General features: G+C 41.1%; 1 protein-coding gene across 3 annotated transcripts in view; it reads right to left on the bottom strand.

Moving 5' to 3' along the window:
- LOC308396348 (ras and Rab interactor 2-like) overlaps positions 1-11,637 on the bottom strand; it is a 41,103-nt gene extending 29,466 nt beyond the window's left edge. For all 3 annotated transcript variants that reach the window (XM_080881568.1, XM_080881569.1, XM_080881570.1), the window contains exon 1: positions 11,478-11,637. The gene's annotated coding sequence lies outside the window, so the exon portion shown is untranslated. The remainder of the gene's footprint in view (positions 1-11,477) is intronic.
- Between the last annotated feature and the right edge of the window lie 1,405 nt (positions 11,638-13,042).

Genomic DNA, 13,042 nt, shown 5'->3' with positions numbered 1-13,042 from the left:
GATCTCTCCGGCGTGTCCCGAGTTTGCCCCAGAGCCTTCTTCTTAGGACATGCTCAGAGCGCCACACGCAGGAGGCATTGCAATCGGATGCCTAACTCAACTCCTTTCATGCAACTTTGGAGGGGGGCGGCATTTGGGATATTTTTAATCATAAAAATGTTTCCTATCATAAATTTGGGAAACTACAAGTTTACAAAAATGGACCCTTTGTGTTTCAAGGACAATAGAAAGAAGCTTTGTTTTTTTATATATTATTCCACCACAGATAACAAACCGGCAGCAGGATGATTTACTGCTGCAAAATATCCTAATGTTACATCTACAACCCAGAATCATCATTGTTGTTATGCAATAATGTTTAAAATTTGGGGGTTTTGACAGATTTTTAAATATTTATGTTTTCTTGTTTTTTAATGACATTTGTCACATTTATTATGCACGGTACATTATGTTGGAACATGTTAAGAAAAGAGTTTTTAGGTAACTTTTCAATGAATTTATGACTCTGCTGTTTATCTACAAGTGATGGAGGCTATTCCCAGCATTTACATCTGTGCAGGATGTCGTGACACTTTAGGGAGGAGCAGTTCAGGTTACAGCACAGGTTATGTTGTAAGGTTTGTGGCTACAGCGCATCTATAGATTTAATGCAGAACTATAAACTCTATTGTTACAATATTGTTACAGAAAATTTCTTCTGTATGAAATATAATGGGGTCATAAATGAGGTCATCTTAGTCACTGAAACTGTTTGGTTACTCGAGGGTTTTCTTTGGCTGCTCTAACCTGGGAATTTCCAAACTACTGGGATAAATATACTAGTGCAATGGCTCAAGTCCAAGTGCTGTGTCAGCAGCACACAGGGCAGCGCCTGTTTCATCACACTGTTTGGACAGGAGACATCTCATCCATCTTTTATATACAGTCTATATTGGAAATCAGATTTGTTTGCTAAGATGAATCAAAAAGTTTACAAGGTGATAAAACAACAGCTTAATACATGTAGCCATGAATTTAAAGATGTTACAGCAGAAAGAAAAGCATTAATCAGTTACATACAGGAAATTGCTCTGCAGGGATTATTTCTGAATCTGGCTTCTGAAGTGACGACGTTCAGATGTTCTCCGTCGTATTTCAGTGATGATGTTTGAATGCTTCAGTCAGACATGCAAAGAAGACCCTGAATCATCTCTAAGTTATGCTGCAACAGGGTTTGGCTGCTGTGGGTTTTATTACAGACAAAACAAGAATAAAATGATTCTAATGACTGAAAGTTAATACTGACTGAGCAATACTTGTTAGTTACAGCCTGAATAACCCACAGTGAAGTCAAACAAATGCTGGTTAAGCTCTAATATAAACTGTGCAGAGACTGCACCCATTTCCTGATGTTCTCTAAACAGAACCGATCGTCTGCTTCAGCCATCGTGGTTTCATTTTGACAAACGAAAGAATGTCAGGAGAAACACACATGACGTGAACTTTACTTTCTTTGTCTTCTTCTGCTGTCGATTTGGTAAAAGGTGTGATAATAGCTGACGTGCCAATGAAATCTGATAAATGTGTTTCCACAACACAAACCTCTGAGCAGCTGATGGATCACAGAGCATGCTGGGTAATGTAGGAAAACAAGATGAGCACCTCTTAACAGCTCCATCAAAAATCACCTTTTTTTTGTGAGAGCTTCCAACCTAAGAAAGAAATTATAAGACAGAGACCTGGCACTGAAACTATGATCCAGATGATTTAAAAAAAAAAAAAAAAAAAAAGCTATTTGAAAACGTCCTTCAGGGAGGAAAATTCAGGAAATTTCTCAAGCAATACAGCAAGTAAAATTATCACCCCCAGACGATCCTCGTTCGAAAACTAACCAGAAGTGAGCCCATAAAATCACCAGAGGTGGCTCGTCTTTCCCCAGACTTCTACAAAACCACGAACCCACAGCTGTAGTTGCCGTAATGTCAGAGATTTGTTTCTAAAGTCTCCTTTTGGAGCACTACGATGAACGTTTTCACTGTTACCATCTCGGTTTCAATTATAGGGCATTAGCCAGTGAGCATACCACGGATAATCCTCTGTTTTGAAGCATACCATGACCAAGATCTACAAAATGGACCGAAATGAGTGACTGAGCCTATTAATGCAGCAGGAAAGTGTTTACAGATGTCAGGGGTTGGAATGCCGTTTTCCCAGGACCGGAAATGTTTTTCAACCACAGCTTTGCCTTCAGCCAGAACGCAAGTTTATTTCAAATCATTTCACTTTATTTTTTCTGTCCTGGAAGATACAGTGGGGCAAAAAAGTATTTAGTCAGCCACCGATTGTGCAAGTTCCCCCACCTAAAATGATGACAGAGGTCAGTAATTTGCACCAGAGGTACACTTCAACTGTGAGAGACAGAATGTGAAAAAAAAATCCATGAATCCACATGGTAGGATTTGTAAAGAATTTATTCGTAAATCAGGGTGGAAAATAAGTATTTGGTCAATAACAAAAATACAACTCAATACTTTGTAACATAACCTTTGTTGGCAATAACAGAGGTCAAACGTCTACTATAGGTCTTTACCAGGTTTGCACACACAGTAGCTGGTATTTTGGCCCATTCCTCCATGCAGATCTTCTCGAGAGCAGTGATGTTTTGGGGCTGTCGTCGAGCAACACGGACTTTCAACTCCCGCCACAGATTTTCTATGGGGTTGAGGTCTGGAGACTGGCTAGGCCACTCCAGGACTTTCAAATGCTTCTTACGGAGCCACTCCTTTGTTGCCCGGGCGGTGTGTTTTGGATCATTGTCATGTTGGAAGACCCAGCCTCGTTTCATCTTCAAAGTTCTCACTGATGGAAGGAGGTTTTGGCTCAAAATCTCACGATACATGGCCCCATTCATTCTGTCCTTAACACGGATCAGTCGTCCTGTCCCCTTGGCAGAAAAACAGCCCCATAGCATGATGTTTCCACCCCCATGCTTCACAGTAGGTATGGTGTTCTTGGGATGCATCTCAGTATTCTTCTTCCTCCAAACACGACGAGTTGAGTTTATACCAAAAAGTTCTACTTTGGTTTCATCTGACCACATGACATTCTCCCAATCCTCTGCTGTATCATCCATGTGCTCTCTGGCAAACTTCAGACGGGCCTGGACATGCACTGGCTTCAGCAGCCGAACACGTCTGGCACTGCGGGATTTGATTCCCTGCCGTTGTAGTGTGTTACTGATGGTGACCTTTGTTACTTTGGTCCCAGCTCTCTGCAGGTCATTCACCAGGTCCCCCCGTGTGGTTCTGGGATCTTTGCTCACCGTTCTCATGATCATTTTGACCCCACGGGATGAGATCTTGCGTGGAGCCCCAGATCGAGGGAGATTATCAGTGGTCTTGTATGTCTTCCATTTTCTGATGATTGCTCCCACAGTTGATTTCTTCACACCAAGCTGCTTGCCTATTGTAGATTCACTCTTCCCAGTCTGGTGCAGGTCTACAATACTTTTCCTGGTGTCCTTCGAAAGCTCTTTAGTCTTGGCCATGGCGGAGTTTGGAGTCTGACTGTTTGAGGCTGTGGACAGGTGTCTTTTATACAGATGATGAGTTCAAACAGGTGCCATTCATACAGGTAACGAGTGGGGGACAGAAAAGCTTCTTACAGAAGACGTTACAGGTCTGTGAGAGCCAGAGATTTTCCATGTTTGAGGTGACCAAATACTTATTTTCCACCCTGATTTACGAATAAATTCTTTACAAATCCTACCATGTGAATTCATGGATTTTTTTTTCACATTCTGTCTCTCACAGTTGAAGTGTACCTCTGGTGCAAATTACTGACCTCTGTCATCATTTTAAGTGGGGGAACTTGCACAATCGGTGGCTGACTAAATACTTTTTTGCCCCACTGTACGTCCATGTTTTTTTACTGTCAACTGGGCATTAAAAGAATTCATGCTAAAGGCACTCAACCATAACAATTCACCCAAACCGTAGCTTGTTACAGTCACACTGTATTCAGCTCTGTGGTGTTGAATTTTCCATCTGACTGCAGTCAGGAATGAAGCTCTGTGCCACACTGATAACAGGATCATTCACGCAACGCAAGCTACAAAACATAGTCAGCACTACTATTATAACACAACAACAGTGCAAAGGGTTAAAATTCGAGTGAAATGAAAGTGTTTAAAGTAATAAAATTCTATTTATATGGCACTTTTCAAGATAATATCAAAGAATGGTCGACAGGAAAACAGCTTAAACATCCAAGTAAAAAGTTCCTCAAAAGCAGAGTCCACAGATCTCAGGCTCGGTGGGAGAGAGTTCAAGAGTCGGAGGTCACTCTTGTAAAAGCTCTGTCTCCTTTAGGTCTCAGCCAGCAGGTCCTGGTCACATGACCTCAGGGACCTGCTGGGGATGTATGGGTGTAAAAGTTCACTGATATATGCTTCTACTCGTCCATGCAGAGTTCTAAAAGTAAGTGGAGTTTGAAGTTGACGTGAAGTCAATGCAACTGAATGAGCAACAGTGTGACATGTGAGGCCTCGCAGCAGCGCTCTGAACAACCTGCAGATGTTCCAAGGAAGTTTACCTAAGTAAACCACTAATTACAAGAATCCAGATGTGATGAAATAAAGTATGGATAACAATTTCCAGTTCACACAATAGAACTCAACTTTTAATGCTTCTTATGTGTTAACAGTGGAAGCGAACCACAGACTTCATATGATCTTACTGGACTAATATTAAAGCTGCTGTGTTGTACAGATCATCAAAGGAGTTTGTGCCTCAGATCTAATGAGTGAATTTCTTGGGTTTTGTATGTTAATTAGTCCTAATTAGCCAATATGTGTGTCTCCGCTTGGACTCCCGTTGTTAAGAAATGCAGCTTGCTAACCAAGCTTGATAGCATTAGCTAACAACATCTGGCTTCAAAAACAATAACAGCATTTAAAATACTAATGTTAAAGCTTCAGAGTGCATACAATACAATAGCAAACAGTAACTATCATCTGTTTGATGCACTCCAACACTAACCCATCCAACCATGTTCAACCTATAAAAATGGAAAATATTCATTTAATGTTTCAAACTGCTGTGAAACTGCGTGATATTTTCTCACTTCTCTTTACAGCCGGTCTGTAAATGTCTTTCCAGTGGGTTTTTATTCAAACTGTCAAAGACGGCATGAAGTGTGACTTTACTCAAACTCTCAACAGACAAACAAAAAGGCAAACAGGGTCCGTGATGCTGTCAGAACAGCAGAGCATGGCGATGGGGGGCTGCAGGCAGCTGCAGATAAGAACTCCCACACGTGGGTCATGTTATCGCTCTGAGGCAAACCAGATGATGGTGTGGGTGTATGCAGGAAACAGCCATTTGGAGGGCATTTGATTTGAAAGGTACATTTAATCAAAACAGGGCAAAGGAGTTGTTTAAAAAGGATCGACTACAGTAGAGGAAGATGATTAAGTGAGCTCTTTGTGGCTGCAGAGCAGAGCAGTGGTTGTTGGTGAGTTCAGCTGAACCCACTGGCCCAGGGAGGACCTGAAGAATCTGATCACTCACAGATTTTTAAAAGGAGGACAGAAGGGTTGGATTACTCTCATTTTTTCCATGAGCTGTTTATGAATCTCTTGTCAGTCAAACACCAAGTGGACCAACAGCCTGACCTCTAATCACAGCTTTAAGAGACTCCTGAAAATACTCAAAGTGCCAATCAGACAAATCCAGCTTCACATATAATCAGAGTGCCACAGGATTAAATCATGGTTAGAAACTGTGTCAGGCACCAGCAACGCCCAGCCAAAACTTTCCAAACGAAAGGTCAGCTGAGAAAAGCCTGGATATTTTTCCCTGTGCTGCTCCCCTTTAAATTAGTAACAGAAACACTGGATGGAGCTGAGCTGTGAGCTCCTCGGTGCAAACGCTCGGACTTTACCAGACTAGAAAGGAAGATAAAGGGGCAGAAGATGGAGCAGATAGTTTGGGAATTTCCAAATGAGATAAGGAAGAGAAGGGTAAACAAACACTAGAAACTCCCGTCAACCCAAACCAGCCTGTAACCAGTGCTTAAGATGTGGCCTCAAAGACAAAGTGCATCTAGAAGCTGGCTAGAATTGGCTTAACATGACGTGTGAAAACTGAAAAATAGCTGGCCAGCTGTGCCAAATCTGCCTACCAGCACCTCCAAAGTGCTTTAGTTATGAGTAGTTCCTATAATCAGGTGTATATTTCATATCATATACACATATATGAAAAATGTGTTTGAAACAGGTTTGAAAGTTCTGTCATCAAAGACAAAACATCAACATAAATCCACATTATGTTGAATTTACACAAGACTTCCCTCTCTAGAAAAATACCCCAATAATTTTATTGTAGCTCAGCCAAAATTTGACATATTCATGAGATAAAAATCACAAAGAATGCATTGGGAGAGAACGAGAACCCTTAATTTAAGTTAAACACATTTTGTTTTCCTTCTGTGTCTGTAAGACATAAATGTAAGACTCTTCTCCCAGAATCAGCATCTGGAGGTGTTTCTCAGCAGAAGAGGACCTCATCTCCCTAAAACACAAAGACTCACGATACAGTAATAGCAGCAGTGCATTTAACATTGTGACTGTAATGATTTTTGAATGAGCACTTTGCAGTTTTGCAGGCTTACTTATTATAGATTAAAACACACATATGGCAGCAAGCAGCTGAAGAAGCATCCTCACAGTCAAGCACGGAGAGGAAACGTCATGCTTTGGGCTGTTTTTCTGCTTAGTGTACAGGATGACTTTGCTGGATTGAGGGGCCAATAGGTCACGATACGTATGTCACATCTTGGACAAGAAGCTCCTTTCCTCACGCAGACGATGGGCCTACATACTACCACAGCAACAACAGGGAGCTAAAGAAGAAGGCCTTTCACGAAGTGGCCTAGCCAGCCTCCAGACCTCAAGCTTCAAAGTGACAAACGGCAAATAAGAAACCTGAATGATTCAGAGAGTTTGTGGTGAGTTGAGGCCCAAATCTCTCCTGAGAAGTCTGCAAACCTGACCAAGTAACATCTTACTGCTTTAAGGGTTTCTCCATCAAGTAATAAGTCATGTTTTGCATGTGATTAAATACTCATTATACTCAGTAACAAGCAAATCAAATCAAACTTTTAGGTGATTAAAATAAAATTATTTCTTTGTAGGTGAGCAAACTTACAAATTCAGCAAATATTGGAATTATTTCCCCCACTGTAGGTACTAAGATGCTGCAATGATTCATTACGATGAATGCAATCAATGTTGTTTCCTTGAAGAATAATTCTGGTCTATTCTCTATTATCAGTGGCTGTAATATTATGTACGGTAACCAATCGAGTCATGGAAATGTTTAAACACTTGAATTCCCTCAAGACAAATGAAACAAATGAGTTTGGTAGTAGGGCTGCCACGATTAGTCGACTAGTCACGATTATGTCGACTATTAAAATCGTCGACGACTAATTTAATAGTCGACGCATCGTTTGAAGCTTTGTAAGATCCCAAAAGACGCAGGAATGAGTAGTAGGATTTAAGAGTGTAATAACGGACTGAAACAGAAGATGGCAGCACTGCATGTACAAGGATGCCAGCTGCCATTAAACCCCGAAGAAGAAGAAGCTGTGTCCCAGAATTCATAGCGCAGTTTCCAACAATGGCGGCAGCTAGTTAGTTTTAACTTTACTCTTATTATTCTTTCTGGGTCACAAAATAAACCTTTAACATATTTTCAGGCGAGAATGTAGCTGTGTAAACCTCAAATATCTGCTCAGTTTATCAAGACACCACGTATTTTCAAAAGCGCTCCGACGTTTTCGGAGACGTCTGTTACCCACCGCTAGCTCGATAGCTAGCCGGGGGCAAGGCTAACTAGAGCCGTGAGAACACCGGACTCCCGGCAAATCGTTTTCAAACCCACCGCCGTCTTTCGCTAGTCAGGTTAAATATATATATAAGTCACTTAGATAACTTAACAATGTTATTGTTTGGCTTTCTTTAGTATTTTATTTGTTCCTGAGTAAATCGGTTTGGCTGAGATTAAAGTTATAGTTTTTGCACAGCTAAAACTGTCAAGCAGACAGCTGATTATCAGAAGCTGGAGAATATACTCCGGTGTCCTGTTATATTTTAGAAAGCAAGGAGTTTATTAAACTTCACCGAAACAATCTGCAAATTTCATTAAAAATTAATAAACTACCATCTTGTCTTTATTTTTAGTTAGCACAAACACTTCAAGCTGTAAGCTAATGATAGTTATATAAGACCAGATGCTGCTGGTGCAATAAGCTGTACGCTGTACCTCCAATGGATGATGATCTGATTAGTCGACTAATCGCAAAAATAATCGGTGACTAGTTGACTATCAAAATAATCGTTTGTGGCAGCCCTATTTGGTAGATAAATTCTGGCATTTAAATGTTCAACCAGAGACTTTTTCTTTACTTGAAATCTTTGTGAAATAACACATACAGTCAGCGCAAAGCCAAAATGGGAAAACCAGAACCCAGCGCGTTTCTGCAGGATCACAGCGGACATCAGTGAGGCTGCAATCAAAGCGCTCAGTGTTAACATCCCCAACCGGACGCTTTACTCTCACACCAACCCGAGCGGCCGTTTCCCCGTCCAGCCAGCATGACGTCACTTTCCATAAACCTGTTTGGAGTTTTCAGTTCTGCCTTGAAGGTGCGGGCAGATGTGATTTAAACAAAAACTCTGTTCTTCTAAAGCCAATGCAGACAAAAACAACATCAGCTTCATAACCCAAATCTGACAACCTGGCGAGTTATTTCTCATTTAAAAACCTTTTTGCTGAGTCATTTCCCCTGTGCAGCATGTAGAAAGGGTGCAAAGTGCCAAAAATGCAGTAAAACTAATCTCCTTAACAGATTCCAAAGAAGCTTAGATGAGGAAATTGGGAGCTTATTAGGCCTCTTCTAAAAAACATCAGCTAACTATTTGTTTAGGAAAGAAAGAGTCGGATATGCATTTAGGTGCAGACATCTTTTTGGATAGAATCACTTCCTGCAGTTGTGAAAGCGAGCTGGGACATGTTGCCACCAGATACAGAAATTCTTTCAATTTCAGGAAAACCCCCACAAAATCCAACCTGTGGATTAAACAAGTGAGGGACTGTGCGAAAATTATTGCAGGGAATAAAAGGATCACAGCTGAGGAAGGATTAATACGTTTTTCATAAAGCGAGTGAGGTAACTCATTTGGTAGAGCAAGGAAAGGTAGCTATTTTTCCATTATTTCACTATTATTATTATTATCACTTAGTGTATAATAAGGTGCACCGTCTGACATGTATTTACATTTTTCTCATTAGTCTAGTACGATTAGTTTGTTTTGCATGTACAGATAAAGAAGAACTTGTCTATGCATACAGTCATAGCCAACCTATCATCTGTGCTTATGGTGGTTTATGTGTTATACATTTTTTATATATAACACATCTATATGTTTTATAGATATATATATAAAACATATATATCCACATTTGTGTGTTTGTCACATTCATAAACTGTGAAGTGAAAAGGGAAGTGAAGACGACGCCTCTCACAAACATTGTTAAAATTATTTTTATGACCTTTTTTTCAGTTGTGTCACATTTAGCAGAGCAGTAGCTGAAAATCTTCCTGAAAAGGTTAAATATCATCAACATGTTTGCTGACGGACTCGCTGCTATAAACCTGCACAAATCATCCCGTCACAGCCCTCTGGGAATGACAGCTTTGTTCTTTCTTCTATCGTTAGACATACGCACCTCACTGGAAAATGAACAGTAACATTCACAGTACAACTTCAGCTTTGAAAATGAAGCCTTTTTTAATAAGGATAAAATCTTTGCATGAAATTGTCCGCACACAGAACTTTTGTGTCAATCCCTTCTCTTGTCCTTTTCTCCTCTATGACTAAATATATCATTCTTTGTGACATATTAAACTTCAAAACCTAAAATAACGGGTTTAATGGAATCTCCTGCCAATTGTATGCAGACGATACACAGCTATGCTTTTCTGTTAAGCCCAACATCCTCAGCAGCCTCTCATGCCTCAGTGAATGATTTTCTGCCATTCTTTGTTAGACGTATCAAAGTTTCCTTCATCTCATTTATAGTAAAACTGAGGATTTTATGTTTGGCACGGACACTTTTCCCTAGGAGGTCAGTACAGTAGCTCTTGCCAGCACCATCAAATCATCTACTCAGAACCTCTGCATCATCTTTGACCAGCATCCGAATTTTGAATCTCACATCTCTCAGCTCACCCTTGTTTCCCTCATGTCAGAGATACTGCAAATACGTCAAACCTTTCAATCAGTTCCTTTCCTATTTAATCATCTGGAACTTTTCTCTGGCCTTGATTATTGTAATTCTCTCTTCACGTGTATCTCTCAGTCCTCCATAGCCTCCCATTAGTGCAGAGAGCAGCAACACGGCTGATAAGAAAACTAGCCAGTGCTCACATATCCCACTTATTTATGGATCTCTTCACTGGCACCCACTGAAATTCAGAATAATCTTTAAATTCCTGTTATTAACATATATTATATATATAACATATATACACATATTAACATATAAAGACCTAATTGCTGGAACCAACCTCTTCGATCAGCCAATCATGGTCTCATTACTGTCCCACGCTCTGATTTTAAAACCAGAGGTGATCACATTGAGTTTGTAGTGTAGCCCCCAAACCCTGGAACAACCTTCCTCAGCCTATCACGTCTGTTAATTGTTTTAAACCACGTTTTTATTTACACTGTGAAGCTCTTTCAAGCTCTGTGTTTTCCAAAGTGCCGTAGAAATAAAATTATTCTTTGTATTAAAACTTGCCGCTCACCACAACACCCATTAAATCATCTGGCCTTGGTCAGAAAGCTTTTTTTTACGTTTAAACCCTGCTAGCCTGGCACTGGGGACAAAGAGATTTACTATATTTCAGAATTTGTTTTGGCCTCACAGGGGCATCAAAGGGTCAGAGTAGAAGAAAGAGTGGGAAGGTCCAAAAAGTAAAGCACCCTGAGGGGATCTTGTGTTTTTTACGACAAAGAAGAGTGTGATGGTTTCTACAGTGCCTAAAGTAAAACTTTTACGTCTGGGTTTTATCATATTTGAAAGAAAAATCCAAAGCTTTGAAGTCGCAGTTTGATTTACAGCCATGAACATGTGTTTACTTTTACCAGCAGCTTTATGCTTTCAGTTCATGATGGAAAAGCAGCTCAGCCTCATGTGAACTTTACAAAATGCTTCTGCTGTGATAAAATCAGCTTATTTTAGCGATGCCGCTGCAGAAGGAAGCGAAAAGGCGCCCCGTGTAAACAAAGTGCGCAGAATAAACAGACTTTAGCGCATGTGTCGCTGTTCCTCTGCAGCACGGGAGGAAAACTCCCGTCACCCGTGTCTGCAAACATTTTAACATGTCCTGCGTTTCCTGAAAGTTTTAGAACTACTGCGTCCACTAACCTTACTGTGGTTGATCTAAGTCGGTGTGTTACTGCTGCTTTTGTCCATGATAAAAACCCTCCGGGATGTTTCGGTTTGTCCGACGGCACCGAGGAGCTTCTGGTCCCCCCCAGTGTCTGTCGGTTACATCCTTTAACGGAGACTTCGTGGTTAGACAGCTGAGGTGTTGGAGACACAGGGGGAGGAACGGGGGGGAGAGGAGGAGGGCGGTAATACGATGCTTCCTTCTGATTGGCTGAGACATGATTTTACCTTGAGTTTCCTTTAAACGTTGAGGAATTCATTGCGTCACATCTCGCACTGTCTTTAAGTTACGTCTTTAAGTTTTTTTTATTTAACAGTCTGCTGAAGTAAAAGTGAGGATTCAAACAGTTGAACAGACACAAAATGATTTCTGAGAAGTGATGGCCTGTCTGTTTGTTTTCTCTCCCTGCAGCACTGGTTTGGATCGTCATCATCGCCACACCAACCCTCTGCATGTGCTGCTCCACTTCTTGACCAGTATGTCCACTGTCCCTCCTCTGCACATGTCCAAATCATTTCAGCTTTGTCTCTGTTTGTCTCCAAACCCCACAGCTGGTCGTGTCCCTCTGATGTACTTCTAATTCTGTCCATCCTGCTCACTCCCAGTGAAACCTGAACATCTTCAACTAGGCCTCTTGTTTTTCATCAGTACCACTGTCTACAAATCATACATCACAGCAGGTCCCACTCCCATCTTGTAACCTTTGCTTTCACTCTTACTGCTATCCTTCTGTCTAAAATCACTTATCTTCACCCACTCCACTCTGCCTGCACTCTTCTTCACCTCTCTTGTGCACTGCTTTGGCTGGTCTTTAAACTCATCTGGGGCGGCAGCATCTCTGCTGGGGACAGGAAGAGACTGAACAGGGTGATCCGATGGGCCAGCTCTGTTCTGGGATGCCCTCTGGACCCAGTGGAGGTGGTGAGTGACAGGAGAATGGTGGCTAAGCTGTCATCCCTGTTGGACAACATCTTCCACCCCATGCAGGAGACTCTGACAGCACTGAGCAGCTCCTTCAGTGGGAGACTGCAGCACCCACGGTGTGGGACGGAGAGATTTCGCAGGTCTTTCCTCCCCACTGCTGTCAGACTCCATAATAAAGACTTTTGCAGCTGATCAAACACACAAACCCACACATGTGCAATAAGACTGCTATATGTGCAATTCTTCTTCTGACAAAGTTGTATTTTTGTATTTTCCTACTCAGTTGTATATAGTATTTGTATTTGTATTTTATTCTATTGTATATAGTATTTTATTGTATTGTATTGTATTTTATTGCATTCCAGTGTTTTCTAATTTCTGCTACATAACTTTGCACTTTTGCTGTAACAAAACAAATTTCCCACCTGTGGGACTAATAAAGGTCATCTTATCTTATCTTATCTTATCTTATCTTATCTTATCCTCTTCAGTGCTCCTTGCATCTTCACTGTCTTCCTCTCATTCACACACATGAATTCTGTCTTGCCTCTACTGACTTTCATTCCTCTTCTCTGCAGAGCATACCTCCACCTCTCCAGGGTCTCCTTCACCTGCT

The sequence above is a fragment of the Rhamphochromis sp. 'chilingali' genome, assembly GCF_963969265.1.
Source record: "Rhamphochromis sp. 'chilingali' genome assembly, chromosome: 4".
NCBI lineage: Eukaryota > Metazoa > Chordata > Actinopteri > Cichliformes > Cichlidae > Rhamphochromis > Rhamphochromis sp. 'chilingali'.
This window is presented reverse-complemented; position numbering and strand designations above follow the sequence as displayed.